Raw genomic sequence first — 18,228 nt, 5'->3', positions numbered from 1 at the left:
AGGGAATGAATAACTTATCCCGGTACTAATATTAATTCCAAGATAAGTTATTCCGGACTTGCCAACCAAACATCAAATTAAGTGAAACTATAATTTAATCCCACGCCTAATTGAAGTTATCCTTCACACCAAACGACCCCTACTAATTTATCCTTATCATTAATTATAATCATTTCTCTATTACATTTTTCAAGACATTATATTTATTATATTCAAAAGATGATATAGTAAAATTACTTTTTTATTTATAGTTTTTTAAGAAGTGTGTGAAGTCAATAATTAAAAATATTGTTGGACAGAAAAAGTAGCAGCACTCTTTTATTCTTTTAAAGTTGTAGTAGTTTCTCCTATCTGTTGATAAAATTATATTAAAGTTATGGTTATAATTTCTCTTTTATTCTGGCCAAAAGGATGTTCAAAATAGGACATCATATAATTGGGAAGAAATTTGAATGTTTTAGTTATTGACTTATTTAACATTTTGAGATGTTCAAATTTGGACATTATGTAAATAAGAGGGGATTATTTAGAATAGAAACATAAAATTTCAAATCTGAGAGTATACTTTTATATAGTTGCTCACTCCTTTCACATATATATGTCTATATGGTATGTATTTTGTAATCTTTTTAAGAAAAGAATTAATTAAATAATGATTTATTAAATTTCTTATAATACTTTTAAAAATGTAGTTTATTTTATTTCAATAAGTGTGAAAACGACTACTGAATGATACGATATTTTTTCTTAAAAAAAGAATTGGGTATTATTAAAAAAATACTTTTTTAATGTAAGAATAAAAAATATTATTTTTATTTCCTATCAGCTTGCTTCTAAGAGCTATTTTTGTCATTTCAGTCTAAGGGCTATTTTCGTCATTTGAGCTGGGCTTGGAAGCAACTAAACGTTCTTCTGTCAGTTTCTTTCAAAGGCTATTTTCTTCATTCCAACTAAATCATTGCTCTAATGTGTGTCCTTCATCTAACTCTACACACGGTTGTTTTGTATCTAATTGTGTGTTTTGTTTTTGCTAACTCCTCATACTTATCTTCATATGATTCATCCACTTATTCTTCATCTCAAATGAGTTTCATTATAGCTATTTTCTTCATTCCAACTTTATCAGTCTAGACACTTGTCTCATTATAGCCATTTATTACAATATTGAATGAATTGGGCCTAGCCCATATATCATGTCCAACAGGAAATACAAGAAATGGAAACTAGAACAATAACTCCGTCCTCGAAGCATGAGGACTCACCAAAGCTTGGAATCTCAAGATCAACACTTAGTTATGAAACTGACCTTAACTGTCGGACCCTACATTTGGGAACAATGTAGGCAAAAGTATGCGTTAGTACAAAAATGCACTAAGTGTGATAACTATGCATGAAAACACTTAAAACATGCTAAAGGGACATTTCATTTAAAAGCATACAATTTGCCAAGTTTAAACATCATCATAGATATAGTTGGAAAACATAAGTCATAACATCATCTTTAAAATATTTGAACTCATATACCAAACTTCATGTAGTAACCTTAGTTCATTATTCATGTTCTTGTTGTGCTTGAACACTATGAGATGCCTCTTTAAGCATGTCTTAGTTCATCATTACATTGAACACTACAAGATACTTCTATAAGCATGTCTTAGTTCATCATTAATCTTTTTGTGGGAAATAGCCTTAATCGACATGAGACCATGTGAGCTTTAACATGGAATTCGGTGACTCCCTCACCGAAAAGGATTGGTCTACTTGCCTAAGGTAGAACCGGTAACTCTTAGCTTGGGTGGATCCATTAGCTAAGTAACCTACGGGGGCACATAGTTTATGAGATATGGAGATTGCTACTAGAAACCCGAACTCCACTTGGTGAAGACTTTCATTTCATGAGACATACTTTGGGAAACCCGGACTCTACTAGGTGAGAGTTCCTATTTTGGAAGCCTGGACTCAACTATGTGTGAGCCTCCATCTCATTTCAATATACACTCGGTGCTACGCATAAATCCCATAATTAGTTAATTCTTTATTAACATCATTTCTCATGAAACGGTGCCCTTAGCCTACCGATTCAAGGCATATCATTACTTTAACTCTTTAGACCATGTGTGAGCAACTATCACCATCATGACCTATTTATGATGGCTCTTGAGCCTTTGATTCAATTAGGTGAGAAAAGTCTTCCAACCTTATAATCCTCATTATGTGAGAAAGCCTTTCACATCATGTTCATTATGAGTTTATAAGAATAACCTTTCAATCAACCCACAACGACAACATAATCATTAACACTTCACTCTCAAGGTGTTCTTAAAGCATTTACATAAACTTCATAAAACATGCATAATCTCATACTTTACCCTTTCAAGGTTCAAAACCTACTTTCAATCATCACATCTAGAATTCAAGAATTAGACATGAATATCATTATAATTCATGTGATTCTATCACCTCATGCATCAATTCATCAAATTCACCTTTCATCAACAAAGACCCGCATCATAAGATCAAAATTGAAAAATAAGGGAATTACATGGATTTTTGGGGATACATCATAAAAACCATAAGAAATCTTATAATAACATAATTCAACCATTAGAATTAAGTTTGAAAGGAACCCATGACTTTTGAATCAAACCCTAACAACGGAGATTTTCTTATCTTTCTTTTGAAATTGAATTTTGAAGGAACCCTATGGATGAACGATGTCCATGGATGAAAGTTGTCATACCTTAACAACAAGGCTGAATGCCAAGCTTTAATGGAGGAATTGACACTTGACCTTGAACCTAGCTTGAACTTCCTGTTGAGGAATTGACGAAATGCACAACAACACTGTGAATATATTTTCCTTTGTTTAGTTAATTAATAGTTGGTTAAATAGTTAGTTAGCTGATGTTAGTTTGTTATATTTCAAGTTAGTTAGTTAGAATCTTAGCTGGCAACTTAACTCATCAATTAGTGGGTCTATATAAACAGATACTTGTACATGTATATGGAATTGAATCAATTGAGAAAAGCTTCCTCAAATTACTCTCTCTATCTTCTTCTTCATTACTTTGATATGGTATCAGATCCATTTTGAGCTCAGTTTACGTCTGTAACTAACAATTCACCATTGATGCCGACTTCATCCAGGCGGATGGAATCAATTCAGCAACAGATCCAACAGCTGGATCAAGATCTGTAGCACTTATCGATTATCATCATCATTTATATCTAAGTGCGTCTGATGGACCAGGTTCATTGCCAATACGGATATAACTTGTTGGAATGGAGAACTACATGTTATAGACTCGAGCAATGAAGATCGCACTTATAGAAAAAAAAATTGAGTTTCCTTGATGGATCGATCGCTAGATCGACATATGGATCTGCTTTTGAACATCTTTGGGATCGTTGTAATGCTATTGTTGTCTCGTGGTTGATGGCCAATGTTAGTCGCGATCTACTGAGTGGTATTATATTTCGATCAGATGCGCATCTGATTTGGAAGGAACTTAAAGAAAGGTTTAACAAGATCAATGGATCAAGGCTGTATGCGCTACACAAGGAAATCTTCACTCTAACACAGGGGACACATCCAGTCTCTGTTTTCTATTGTAAGCTCAAGGATCTATGGGATAAGTATGATTCGATGATGCCTCCTCCTGCATGCAATTGTGAGAAATCGAATGAGTAGCTTGCTCAGCTTCAATACCAAAGGTTACTACAATTCCTGATGAGGCTGAATGATAGTTACAATCAGGCTCAAAGCCAAATTCTCTTGAAGTCGAAAATGTTAAGTGTTAACCAGGTGTATGCCTTAATTGTGCAGGATGAAAGTCAAAAACTAGCTGCTAGCAATACATCCACTTCACATGAAGCTGGATCAGTTGTATTTTTTCACTTCAAAAAGCTCAGGATCTAAGAAGAAGAATTGGAACTCTGTTTGCAATTTTTGTCACATGAAATGACATTTGAGGGAAGACTGTTTCAAATTAATGAAGTGTGGTCACTGTAGAAAGACATGACACTTAATTGGGTAATGCTACCAGCAGATAGGATATCCTGCTGATTACAAACTTAAAGGAAAAAATGTTTAAGCTAATCTTGTTAATGTTCAGCAGGAAGGGCAGATGACTATAACTGAAGATCAATACAAGAAATATGCTCTATGGAAGCAAATAAGGGACAATGCTCCAATGTCTAAGGCTAGTGCCAACATGACAGGTAAGTGTCTCACAGACTTGCACACTAGTTGGATAGTAGACTCTGGAGCATCTAATCATATAACTAGGAATAAACATCTATTAGTGCATGATGGTATAGTAGGTAATACATGGAGTATACAGTTACTTACTAGAGAATCTGCTAAAATCAGTCACACTGGAAATTATTCACTATCAGGAGGTGATTCTTTTAAAGATGTTCTCTGTGTGCCTACTTTTAAGTTCAACATGATGTTAGTTTCAAAAGTGACAAAAGATATGAACTGTTGTGTTAAGTTCTACCCTGAACACTGTGTGTTTCAGGATCTTTGCACTGGGAGACTAAAGGTGACTGGTAGGGAGCAAGATGGACTTTACATACTGAACACACGAAATAATGACCATTCCATGACTGAAGGGAAGTCCATGACTGTATCTAGACCACTTCCTGATCTATGGCATAGAAGGCTAGGACATGTTCCTATGGCAGTTTTAAGAAGAATTCCTATTTTTCATAATCTTATTTTTTTTCAATTACAACATTGTGATGTTTGTCCCTTATCTAGATAAACAAGGTTGCATTTTCCTGTTAGTAGTAGTAGTACTGCAAATGTTTTTCATTTGATTCATTTGGATGTATGGGGACCTTGTCATGTTGAAACTCATAATAGTATGAAATACTTTCTCACTTTGGTTGATGGACTTGGATATTTTTTGCTTCGATTGAAGTATGATGTTTCTACCATTCTTAAAACTTTTAGCAATATGGTTGCCACTCAATTTGGGAAAAGCAATAAGTCATTTAGATCATATAATGGTTCAGAGTTCTTTAACCAATCTTGTTCTAGTCTATTTAAATAAAATGGTATTATTCATTAAAGCTCACGCCCTTATACTCCTCAACAGAATGGAGTGGTGGAAAGGAATCATAAGCATATATTAGAAACTGCTAGAGCAATCAGATTTTAGTCATGTTTACCATTTAATTTTTGGGGTCACTGTATTGAAGCAGTTGTTTATGTCATTAATAGAATACCCTCCTCAATGCTATAGAATATATCACCTTTTGAACTGCTACATGGTCATGATCCTTCTCTAGCTCACATGAGGGTGATTGGATGTCTTTGTTATGCCTCTGCACTGTCTAGACAAAATAAGTTTTCCCCTAGAGCTATCAAGTCAATCATGCTAGGCTATGCTGCTCATAAAAAGGGATATAAGTTGTATAATTTGGTTACTAAGCCTATTTTCATCAGTAGGGATGTGATATTCTATGAGGACATTTTCCCCTTTTCTCAACCATCTTCAGTCCCACCTATGTTTGGTTCTGCTACAATGCTGCAAAGCCCTCTGATGAATATTCTCAGCTTCTTCCTACTTGTATTACTCCAATAGGAGCACATGAACTACCTTCTGATGACCATCATATTGAAATAGATACTGCAGTTGCATTTCTTGACAATGGTGTTGATAGTGATATAGCTACTGAAAGTCATGATTCTGACCCTTCCCTACATAGAGGTGATGTTGATGAGCCTCTTCCTGCCCCTCATTTTGCACCTCTAAAGAAGTCCACAAGACAATCTAAACCTCTCACATGGATTCAAGACTATGTGAGTAAGCCATCAGGGGATCATGCATATATTTATCCTCATTCTGCTGTGTTGGGATACACAAAATTGAGTTCTAAGTATCAGGCTTATTTGGCTCAAATGTCTTCTGATACTGAACCTACATCTTTCAAGGAGGCTGCAAAGGATCCTAGATGGGTAGAGGCAATGTAGTTTGAGATAAAAGCTTTAGAGGAAATTTCCACTTGGATTGTTGTTGATCTTCCGCTAGGCAAGAAGGCTATTGGTTGTAAATGGGTTTATAAGATCAAATATAAATCTACAGGAGAAGTGGAAAGGTTCAAAGCCAGACTAGTTGCCAAAAATTTACAATCAAAAGAAAGAACTTGACTATCAAGAAACTTTTTCACCAGTGGTGAAAATGGTGACTGTGAGGACATTGATTGCTATTACTGCTATACAAATGTGGGATATTCATCAAATGGATGTTTATAATGCATTCTTACAAAGTGGACCTACATGAAGAGGTATACATGGACATGTCTTTAGGTTTTGCGGGTGACAAAGGGCATCAAATTTGCAAATTGTCAAAGTCACTATATGGCCTTAAACAAGCATCTTGACAATGGAATATCAAGTTAACCACTGCCTTGACCAGTTCAGGGTTCATTCAGAGTCAGTTGGACTATTCTCTGTTTACTTAGAAGTCTGGCCCTCACATTGTCATTGTTTTAGTCTATGTTGATGAATTGTTGATCACTGGAAGTGATAGAGATGTAATACAAGCAACTAAAGACCATTTAGAGCTCAGTTTCAAGATCAAGAATCTGGGAGATTTGAAATATTTTCTTAGCATTGAATTTGCCAGAAACAAAGATGGAATTTTAATGTATCAATGGAAATATGTTGTTGAACTTATCAGTGACTTAGGCTTCACTGGTGCCAAACCATTTCAAACACCATTGGAAATAAATAAAAAGCTCACTTCTTTTGAGTTTGATCAACATATGCAGGATGATACAGATCATTTGTTCAGTGATCTAGGTGAATATCAAAGATTAATAGGCAGACTTCTATACTTGACTATCACTCGACCAACTATTGCCTTTGCAGGACAATGTCTTAGTCAGTATATGCATTCTCCTAAATTCTCTCACATGGTTGCTGCAACAAGGGTTATCAAATACATCAAACAGTCTCCAGGTATGGATGTGTTTATGTCAGCCCATGTTTCTCCATGTCTTTCTGCCTATTATGATGCTGATTGGGCATCTTGTATCACTACAAGAAAGTCAGTTACTGGTTTCTTACTCAAGCTTGGTGATTCTCCTACCACCTAGAAATCAAAGAAACAATCAACCATTTCACGAAGCTTAGCTGAGGCTGAATATAGAAGCCTAACTTCTACTGTAGCTGAAGTGGTCTGGCTCACTGGTTTGCTCAAGGAACTTGGAGTCAATTTTCTTGGCCCCGTGTCTATGTTTTGTGACAGTAAATTAGCTATACAAATTGCTACTAATCCTATTTTTCATGAGCGTACAAAGTACATTGGCATTGATTGTCATTTCATTCGAGAAAAATTGCAGTTTGGTCTAGTGAAATTGATCCATATTTCTACCAGTAAACAACAAACTGACATTTTCAGTAAAGGTCTTGGTATTCCTAAGCATACTTATTTGGTATCTAAGCTAGGCCCGAAGAACATCTTCATGGCTCCTAGCTTGAGGGGGGATGTTGAGGAATTGATTAAATGCACAACAACACTGTGAAGATATTTTCCCTTTATTTAGTTAATTAATAGTTGGTTAAATAGTTAGTTAGCTGATGTTAGTTTGTTATATTTCAAGTTAGTTAGTTAGAATCTTAGCTGGCAACTTAACTCATTAATTAGTGAGTCTACATAAACAGATACTTGTACATGTATATGGAATTGAATCAATTGAGAAAAGCTTCCACAAATTACTCTCTTTGTCTTCTTCTTCATTACTTTGATACTTCTTTCTTCTTCCTCTAGTTTCTAGTGAAAGAAATATTTGAGAGAAGAGCTTTTGAGAATTTAATTTGGGTTTTGGGAAATAATGTCTTGAATGGTGAGTTTAAAGGGTAAAATCACTTATATAGGTTTTCTAGGCTTATACAAAACGACATCACTTTAATCTAACTCATACAGAAATTTCCCAAAATAGCCCCATTTGGCAGTCCATTGTCCAAGCTTCACGGCAGGCTCCACGAGCCGTGGTCCTCATCACTGGCTGTGGTCCTACTCGTGATCATGGACCAGTGGCTAGGCCATCTTGGCTTGGCCTTCAAGAGTTGAAGGCATCACCACGAGCTGTGGTCTTCACCACTGGCCGTGAGGTGGCTCGTGAAGGTGAGCTCAACTTGAGGGAGCCTTGGTGAGCTATTGCCTCACCACCACAGGTGGCACCACGAACCATCAAGGTTGTCGTGGAGGTGGGCAGTACCTTGGCAAAGCTTGGGCAGCCTTGGTCCTTGCCCCCTTGTCTTGGTTTGTTGCCCTCTTACTTTGCCCTAGTTGGCCTACTAGACTACGGGGTGTTACAACTCAAGCTAATTAATGGCCTAAAACAAAAGAATAAATCAAAGGCCTATAGTTTATTTATTTTATTTTTTTATTATTGAAATCCAAAGTTATTTTTTGTTTTTCAATATATACCAAAATTTATTTTAATCTTGTGTTCTTAAACGTGTAATGTGGAAGTTAAATTTAAAAAATGACAAAAAAGAAAGAAATATTCTTTAATGTTTTGAAACGAACTAAAAGAAAGACAAAATATAATTTATTTTCTTGTTAAAAAATACTTATAATAATTCAATATTACTAAAACAAAAAAATGGAGATCCTCAAATTTGGGGGCCTAAAGGGATGCCTCATTTTTAAAGGCATTGAGCCACCCTTGATTTTCAACTTCGTTAAAGTAGTTGGTCGTTGTCCTGTCAGCTTGCTTCCCCGACTATTTTTTTCATTAACCATGTCTGTACGTGTGTGGAATTCTTAAGCCAACAACGTCATCTAACTCTGAACATGGTTGTCGCTTCGTTCTGTATGTAATTGTGTGTTTTGGCTTTGATTTTACCTCCATTTTTTTTCAGATTGATCAATTTCTTCGTCTCAGGCGATGCTTCAATTTCTTGCCACTATTTCCTTTAATCTCTTAGACAAATGTGGTTTCATGACAAAGCTTGCAGTTGTTGCTTCCATTGTGCTTACAGATTACAAAAATTAGGTCTTACAAGCTAATCTTTCTTCAAATCTTTTGGATTATGCATTTTTTACTTTAGATATTTACGTCACTATATTGACTCTGCTAATTCCATTGGCATAAATTAAATTATTCTGACTTTTGTTGCGTAAATTCTTTGTACTGCAAAATCTTTTCTAATTTGCCTTTAACTCGATCGTGTTGGAAAACTTTTTCTCCTACGAGTTTGTTTCTTTACGCAAGCGCTTTAATTTATTGAGAGACGTTTTTATGTTATTTTTTGGAGATTTGCATTTGTAATAATATGGTGACAAGTTAGTACTCTATAGGTAAGATATATAGTTTATAGTCATATTTGAAAACTTTGTAATTATGTAGTAGGATCCATGGAAGTCAAACTTCCATGGATGAAAGTATAAAAGAGAAGAACTGATTTAGTAGAAGATATTTTGTATTGCATAATTTCAATCTTTACAACTGAAGAAGAAAGCTCCTTATATAGATGATACAATCGTATAGAAAGTATTTTTAACAAACTAAGAAGCTCAATGTAAAATGTGCTATAATTCTGTTTCTAACAAACTCAACAGTACTGACACCTGTAACTAACTTCCTTTCACTACCTCCATTTACTTATTGTATTATCAACACTAATGTTTTCAATATTCCCCCTCAAGCTTTAGTCTGAGTATAGGTTGAAGACTCCAAGCTTGGATAACAACATGTTATGAGCAGCTGCACCTCGGCCCTTTGTCAGTAGATCAACTGGTTGTTGTTTGGTGTTAACATAAGTAGGCAATATCAAACCATTCTTGATTCTCTCCCTTATAAAGTGACAATCAATCTCAATATGTTTGGTCCTTTCATGAAAAATAGGATTAGTTGCAATTAGTAATGCTGCTTTACTGTCACAATGTAGTTTCACAGGCGTTGTAATGACAACATTCAATTCTTTCAACACTCCTACCGGCCAAATAATTTTTGCAACAGTCCCTGCCATACTCATGTACTCTGCTTCTGCTCATGGTGTGTTGTTTTTTGGATTTCCAAGATATAAGAGAATCTCCCATCTTAACCATATACCTAGTTACAAACTTTCTGGTGTTGGGACAAGCTGCCCAGTCTGAGTCACAGAATGCCTCAAGTTCTAGACTATTTTTACTACTTAATAATATGCCTTGTCCAGGGATACCTTTGATGTATCTAACTAGCCTTAGAGCTGCTTGCCAGTGTGATACATTGGGTTGCTGCATGAATTGTGACAAAACTTGAACAACAAGCTAATATCCGGCCTAGTGATAGTTAAATACAGTAATTTCCTCACTAATCTTTGATAGCTTGTGATGTCCTTGAGTATATGATCATCAGTCACTCCAGTTAGTTCATCATATTCAACTGTAGTGAGCTTAGTGTTTGCCTCTAGAGGTGTAGTTACAGGTTTTTCCCCACTAAGACCAGTAACTGAAATCAGCTCAAGAGCATATTTCCTCTGGTTTAGCAATATACCAGTTCTGGACCTCAATATTTCAGTGCCAAGGAAGTATTTAAGTTTACCAAGATCTTTCATTTTGAACTTGCTGTGAAGGGAATCTTTCAACTCTTGTATTAGCTTATCACTACTGCCTGTTAACAAAAGATCATCCACATATATAAGAATCACAGTTATATCTTAACCATCTCTTTTTGTGAAAAGAGAGTGATCATATGCACTTTGTGAGTAACCAATAGCTAATAGTACTTCAGTAAGTTTCAAATTCCACTGCCTGGAAGCTTGCTTTAAACCATAAAGAGATTTAAGTAGTTTGCATACTTTGTATTCCCTCTGCCTCTGAAAACCTTGAGGCATCTCCATGTACACATCCTCAATTAGGTCACCTTGTAAGAATGCATTGTGGACATCCATTTGATGTAGAGTCCAGTTGAGTGAAGTTGCCACACTGATGACAGTCCTAACTGTGACCATTTTTGCCACAGGTGAAAAGGTCTCATGGTAATCAAGTCCCTCTTGTTGATTGTAACCCTTGGCTACCAATCTTGCTTTGTACCTTTCAACTTCACCATTGGCTTGAAGTTTCACTTTGTACACCCATTTAGACCCAATGGCCTTTTAGTCAGGTGGTAGATCCACTATAGCCCAAGTTTTGTTGAGTTCTAAAGCTGTGATTTCATTTTGCATTGCAGCTGTCCACTCTGGATACTTTGAAGCTTTTTTGAATGTATTAGGCTCACATATAGTAGAAAGAGAGGCTAAGAATGACATATAAGAGCCATTCAATCTTGAATAATTAACATAGTTACTGATGGGATAAAGACATGTATTATGAGCTTGTTTGGAAGAAGTTGGGACTAGATAGTCCTTATGCCAAATAGGAGGCTTAGTGGGCCTACTTGGTCTTGTAGAAATAGGCTCAGAATTTACCACATTAGGTAGCATATTAGTGCCTTCTTCAATAGTTGGCCTGGAAATTGCTGATCCCGGCATGTCTTCATCCTGTTCTGAAGCTGGGTTAGGACTGTCATCAGAAGCATCACTGAACTCTTCTTCTTGTGTGGGAACTATAAACTCAGCTGAATGTGTATCAGTGACAGGATCAACAGGTGGTATGTATGAAGTCACAAGTTGATCAGGAGGAGCAGGTTCCATTTGATATTTGGTCTGAAAAAAGAAGTTGCTTTCTACAAATGTAACATCTCTACTAATGTGAAATGAGTGAGTCTCTAAATCAAGAACTCTATATCCCTTTTGTGTTTCTGCATACCCCATCAATACTCCCTTCCTAGCTTTGGCAGCAAATTTATCAGACCTGGGCAAAATAGAAGTGAAACAAAGACAACCAAACACCCTGAGGTGTTCTAGTAAAGGTTTAGTGCCATACAATAGCTCATGAGGGGACCTTTCTTGTAATACTGCTGAGGGAATTTTGTTGATCAGATAAACTGCTGTCTTAATACAGTGACCCCAATAAGAAATAGGCATATTAGATTGCAACCTTAAGGCCCTAGCAATGTTCAATATATGTCTATGTTTCCTTTCAACCACCCCATTTTGTTGGGGTGTGTGTGCACAGGAAGTTTGATGCACAATTCCAAGAGAAACAAATATTTCCCTACAATTGGAGTTCATGAATTCAGTACCATTATCAGACCTCAGTACTTTCACTTTAGTGTCAAACTGAGTGTTCACCATTATCATGAAACTTTTTAATACAGAAAAAACCTCAACCTTTGATTGAATCAGGCAAGCCTAAGTAAATCTACTGTAATCATCTACTATAGTCACAAAGTACAATTTTCTGTCATAAGTTGGGGTTTTATAAGGACCCCATACATCAACATGTATCAACTGAAATACAACACTAGAACTATGTAAGCTAACTAGAAATTTAGGCCTACTTTGTTTGGCCTGTGGACATATATGACAGCATGTATGATCTAATGAAGGAAGGCTAATGGAAGATATATGTTGCATAGCATGAAAGGAAGGATGTCCAAGCCTCAAATGCCACAGAGTGAAGTTGTCATTCTTAACAGAAGAACCTGCCCTGGCTACTGCCTTTGTTGTGTCTTTCAGAAGATATAGTCATTCATGCTCTCTACCAATCCCAATCACCTTCCCGTTGGAGAGGTCCTGCAACACATACAAGTTAGGGAAGAAGCTAACACTATACAAGAGATCCTTGGTTAGTTTTGCCACTGACAACAAGTTGAATTTGAAGTCTGGGACATGTAAAACATCATCCACCTTGTAGTTTCCCAAAACTAATGAGCTGTCAGTTCCCTTAATGTAAGCCCTATTACCTGTGGGCAATTGAATAATGCTATTTCTTTGACTACCTACATAACTCCTTGTGACTAGAAGATCTTCAGAAGAGGCAATGTGATGAGTTGCCCCTGAATCAATGATCCAAGTATACTCATAAATGGAAGGAGTCAAGGATACATTACCTGCTAGATTAGCCTTGCACTGACCAGCATCTCCAGTGTCTGTAAGACATGTGCCTGTGTTATGTCTCATATTCTGGACATAATTGAACTCCTTCTCAGTAAGCTGAAATCCATGTCCTTGCCCTTCATTGACAGCATAGTTAGCATATGACTTGATACCATGACCAACATTTTGCATTGTGTTAGTTGTTCTATAGCCAGTGTTGCCTTGATGATGAGGATAGGCATCAATGTTCCCTTGTGGATAAGCAGGTAGTTGTTTCCTTTTACTCTTGAAATTTGCAGGATAACCAATAATCCTGTAGCATCCTTACTCAAGTGATTCCTGTAACCACAATGATCACATGTTGTATCTAATAATTTCTTCCCTTTGAAATTTTGTCTTTTGTTGACCAGCATGGTGAGAGGCTCATTGTTAATGTCCACCACACCTAGTAACCTCTGACTCTCTTCTTGCACTACTGTAGCATATGCTTGATTGACAATAGGCACCATACTTTTAAGTAACAGATCACTCCTCACATGACTGTAGGACTCATTCAAGCCTATTAGAAACATCAATAACCTCTGTTGACTTAGATGTTCTATGTATGGTTTAGCTTCATCACAACTACAGAGAGGTGAGGGAACTAACACATCTAATTCATACCATAGATCCCTCAATTTCAAAAAATAAGCTGTAACAGAATCAGTACCTTATTTCAGGGAGGATACCTCTGCCCAGAGTTGATAAACTCTACTCCTTGAAGTCATCCCACACACGTTTGGCAGTTGAAGCATAAACTATGGAGGTGAGCAATTCTGAAGCCACAGTGCTGCTTATCCAGGACAACACTACAACATTGCACCTTTTCCATTGAGTTGCTAAATCCCCTTTGAATGAGCTTTTTAGACAAGTTCCATCCACAAAACCAAGCTTGTTTTTCAACAACAGTGCAAGACGTAACGATCTACTCCATAGGTCATAATTTTCTGGACCTGTGAGTTTTGTCGCAATGAGAGATGCACCAGGCATATCTGAAGCTTGAAGGTAAAGTGGATGATTGTATTCAAGAGTCGCGGCTGTTAATTCAGCCATTGCGAAAAGTAGATAACGATCTGATGTCGACTATACGTAGCTGAGAAGATCCTTGTCTCACTGCTCTGATACCATGAAAACTTTGTAATTATGAAGTAGGATCCATGGAAGTCAAACTTCCATGGATGAAAGTATAAAGGAGAAGAACTGATTTAGTAGAAGATATTTTGTATTGCACAATTTCAATCTTTACAACTGAAGAAAAAAGCTCCTTATATAGATGATACAATCGTATAGAAAGTATCTTTAACAAACTAAGAAGCTCAATGTAAAATGTGCTGTAATTCTGTTTCTAACAAACTCAACAGTACTGACACCTGTAACTAACTTCCTTTCACTACCTCCATTTACTTATTGTATTATCAACACTAATGTTTTCAATAATATTTTTTTTCTGTCAAAAGTTAACAACACCTATTCTGTTGAATCAACTAAAGCATATGTCACACATTACCGCAATTACTATACGCATGTTATAAATAAAAAACAATAGGCTATTAGAATTTTAACCATCTACTCTATAATGCGAGCATTTTAAAAAGGGGAATTTTCGTATATAGCCACTCAAAAATAGCTTAATTATGGTCTATAGCTATAGATAGGTAATTATGATTCGTAGCTCCATGTTACAGGGAGGAAAGTGACGAGCAAGATTTGGAGAGAGAGGCGAGCGAGCGAGAGAGGGCAAGGAGTAGAGAGAGGTGAATTATATATGTATATCAACTAAATAATTGTATATATAACTATTATGTATATGTATCAATTATTGTATTGTATATCTGCATACAATTTAAATTCGTATACAATTGAATAGAGTTAAAACATTTGTATTTGTATATCCAATATCTCGCTCGCTTTATACAAACACAAATTATACATTGTATTTGTATAGTTTGTGTTTGTATAAAGCGAGAGAGAGAAAGGCAAAAGATAACTGGACGGGAAAAGATTTGTATATGTATAATTATAAGTGTATAGAGTGGAGAGCTATGTTTTTGCATTTATATATCCCGTCTCTCTCCCTTTATACAAACACAAACACAAACACAATTTGTGTTTGTATAAAGCGAGAGAGAGATTGGCATAAGAGAAGCGAGAGAGAGAGAGAGAGACTGGGTAAGGAGTGGAGAGAAGAGAGGGCGAGATGACTGAAAAAGAGAAGAGTGCCGAGCGAGATTCCAAAGAGAGGAGAGAGAGAGGGAGAGAGAGAGAGAGAGAGAGAGAGAGAGAGAGAGAGAGAGAGAGAGAAAGAGGAAGAGAGGCGAGAGATAATGTAATTATAGCTAGAAGTTCTGAATTGTAATTAGTGCAAAATGTTTGCTTAATCGCGTAATTTTTCCTTTTAAAAACTGTAGCATATTGTAAATACTGTAAAGCAAAAAGATTCGAATATGAGTCACCAGAATTTGACATGTTTATTAATGAAGTTAATTTTATCTTTCTTTGTTTGACAGAAATCATATTTGGTATAAAATTCTAATCAAATACAATAATCATGATTTGTGAAATTGTTTTTCTTTTAATAACCTAAATTGTCGCGTCATTAATTAGTTTAAGAGTCCAATTTGTATAAAAAAAAAATAATCCAGTTGAGATATACAATAGATACTGAAACTATAGCTACATAATTAGGTAAACGGTAGCAAATGAGACTCATTATGTTTCAACTCTTAATTATTTATGAAATTTCCTCCTTACTCAATAGTTGATTAATGAGAAATACTACAACAACAAAAACATATAGTGTGGCAATTAAGATTTTTCCTTTAGTGGCAATATTTATTGTCACAAAATATTTAGCACCAGTTGAGTTAATGTCATTGCATTCAGAATCACTGAAGTCTTTAGTGACATTCATATAGAGTGTTGATTATAATTACTCATATTATATTTGTTTTCTCTTTTATCAGTGATATTAAGACCGTGTATACATCACCCCCCCATACCCTACCTCGGAAATTTCACTGAGGTATGTGAGAATATGTTTACACATTTAAGAATCGATACAATTTACCAAAAACATAATGAATGAAATGTGATGTTACTTTAGGTTCCTAGATTTGTGGCCTTAAGCAGGCCCTTTTAAAGAATAAGCTCCAGGGAAAAGCAAGAAAATGTCCAGTACATTATATTGCCTTACAAAAAAATTAAAATAAATCTATGTTGTGAAGACTTGGTGAAATAAAAGGAAGTACTCCTTCCGTTTCTTTTTATATGTCATTCTTATTATAAATAGTTGGTCCGTAATACATAAAATCAATGCATAAATTATAATATTATTTCTATTATATTCTTGATAGTTAATTAGTCTTGAAAATAGATATTTGATCAATCTAGTAAAACTAATAAATAATTAATGTTCATTGCAATTACTTCATACATTGATTAATTACTCCAACCATTGCATTATTCTATAAAATCTGATTTTTGAAAAAAAATTCTCAACAAACAAATTCAAAAATAAAAGATAGATTTATTTATTATTTATTAAAAAATTAACTCAAAAAAACATTAAATAAGGATAAAATTGTAAACTTACTTAATTTCTTAATGCAAGTGAAATCTACAAAGATGACGTATGGAAAGGAACGGAGGAAGTATGTCTTATTTTTTTCTCCAAATTGTTGGTATCCCTCATTAGTCATAATTGACTATTTTTGTTGAATCCTTAATCGAATTTGGCTTGTTTTCGGAGTTAATTGCACAAGGTTAAAATGAGAATTTCAAAAAAATTAAAATGAGTTGAATTAATAAATAGAGGAGTTATTGACCACTCAAAGTTATTTGGACTGAAATAACTAAAATTCATATCATAATCCAATTCACATAATTTTTACTAAGTTTTATTATTTTATTTGTTTTTAATGAATTTTTAGTACCTAAGAAAACGATGTTTTTCCCTTATTATGACTATATATCATATATTATTTTATTTTTTAAAAATATACAAAATTACTCATTGATCAATTTATACAACGTTTCAATCCATTTTAATAAATTGGTGAGTCAATAACCTCTCCAAACTTAAGCGAGTTAGATGGATTATATTTTCATCGACTAATTTTACCATACGTACAGTAAGATGTAATATATAAAAGAGAAAAAAATTACTTGACTAGGTAGGTTCTAGATTTAAGAAAGGCCAGCCATATCCACTCATTTTGACCGACCATATATGTTATTTTTCCTATTTCTTGTCGTTTGAGTTGGGGAGAAGACAAACGCGTTTTGTTGGAACATTATTATTTGGGAGACTTCTTAATTTGTTTTTTACTTAGGAAGTCAAAGTTTCTTAAAAGCTATTGGAAAAGGTCTAGCGTTTGTTTGGAAAGTGTTTATTGGATATTGATAATTATGTTAGTAAATAGGTTAGTGTTTTAATGGATTATTTTAAGTGTTAGTTGGATTGATGATATATATGAAATCAAGAGTTCAAATAGTGAGGATGTTGACGTCCATTCAAAAGTGAGGAAAGTTACCTATATGGATTGTGGTATGGTGTGGAATTGTTCTGTCCTTGATTGGAGGTTCGATCATAGGATACGGAGAAAATCTTATTGAAAGCACCACCCATGAATATGCATGTAATGTGGAGATTTGGATTTAATCGAGACTCTAATACAAATTTCAAACACCAGATGGAAAAAAAATAATATATATATATAAGGAAAGTCATTTTTCATTTTCTTTTTTGGTTAGATTTGTTTTCCTTTCGGTGGTAATTTCTGGTGATCAAACACCAGGAAAAAATATTTTTCCAATCATATAAATTTACATGACTAGTTTTTAATTACAATTGTTGAAGTCTCAAACAAACACTAGAAAGTTTTCTAGTTCTTTTACAAACACTAAACAGACCTCAACTAGTTGTTCAGTTTTCTCAATAATTCTTTTTAAAGACAAAATACCAAATAAATTCCCTAATAAAAAGGACCGACTAATGTCAATGAACACGGATCTTCACATGGTTCAAAGAGGAAAATAGCTTTTACAAAATAGTACACATCAAAATAGTTATGAGCTTGTTTTGGTTGGGCTTATAAGTCAAAAAGTTATAAATTAAGAGCCTGTTTGGATTGGCTTAAAAAAAATAGTTTTTAAGTCAAAAATTAAAAGTCAAATTAAAATGACTTTTAAGTCAAAAAATAAAAAGTAGGGGGAGACCTACTTTTGGTTTCTGACTTATTTTAAGTCATTTTTTACCTTGACAA

At 34.8% G+C, this 18,228-nt stretch overlaps 1 pseudogene; it reads left to right on the top strand.

The window, feature by feature from the left end:
* Positions 1-6,191: 6,191 nt before the first annotated feature.
* Positions 6,192-10,121, top strand: LOC125838015 (uncharacterized; annotated as a pseudogene).
* Positions 10,122-18,228: the final 8,107 nt, after the last annotated feature.

The sequence above is a fragment of the Solanum verrucosum genome, unplaced genomic scaffold, assembly GCF_900185275.1.
Source record: "Solanum verrucosum unplaced genomic scaffold, falcon-dt-bn FXZP01000079.1, whole genome shotgun sequence".
NCBI lineage: Eukaryota > Viridiplantae > Streptophyta > Magnoliopsida > Solanales > Solanaceae > Solanum > Solanum verrucosum.
The sequence above is the reverse complement of the archived record's forward strand: the minus strand, read 5'-3'. Positions and strand labels throughout refer to the sequence as shown.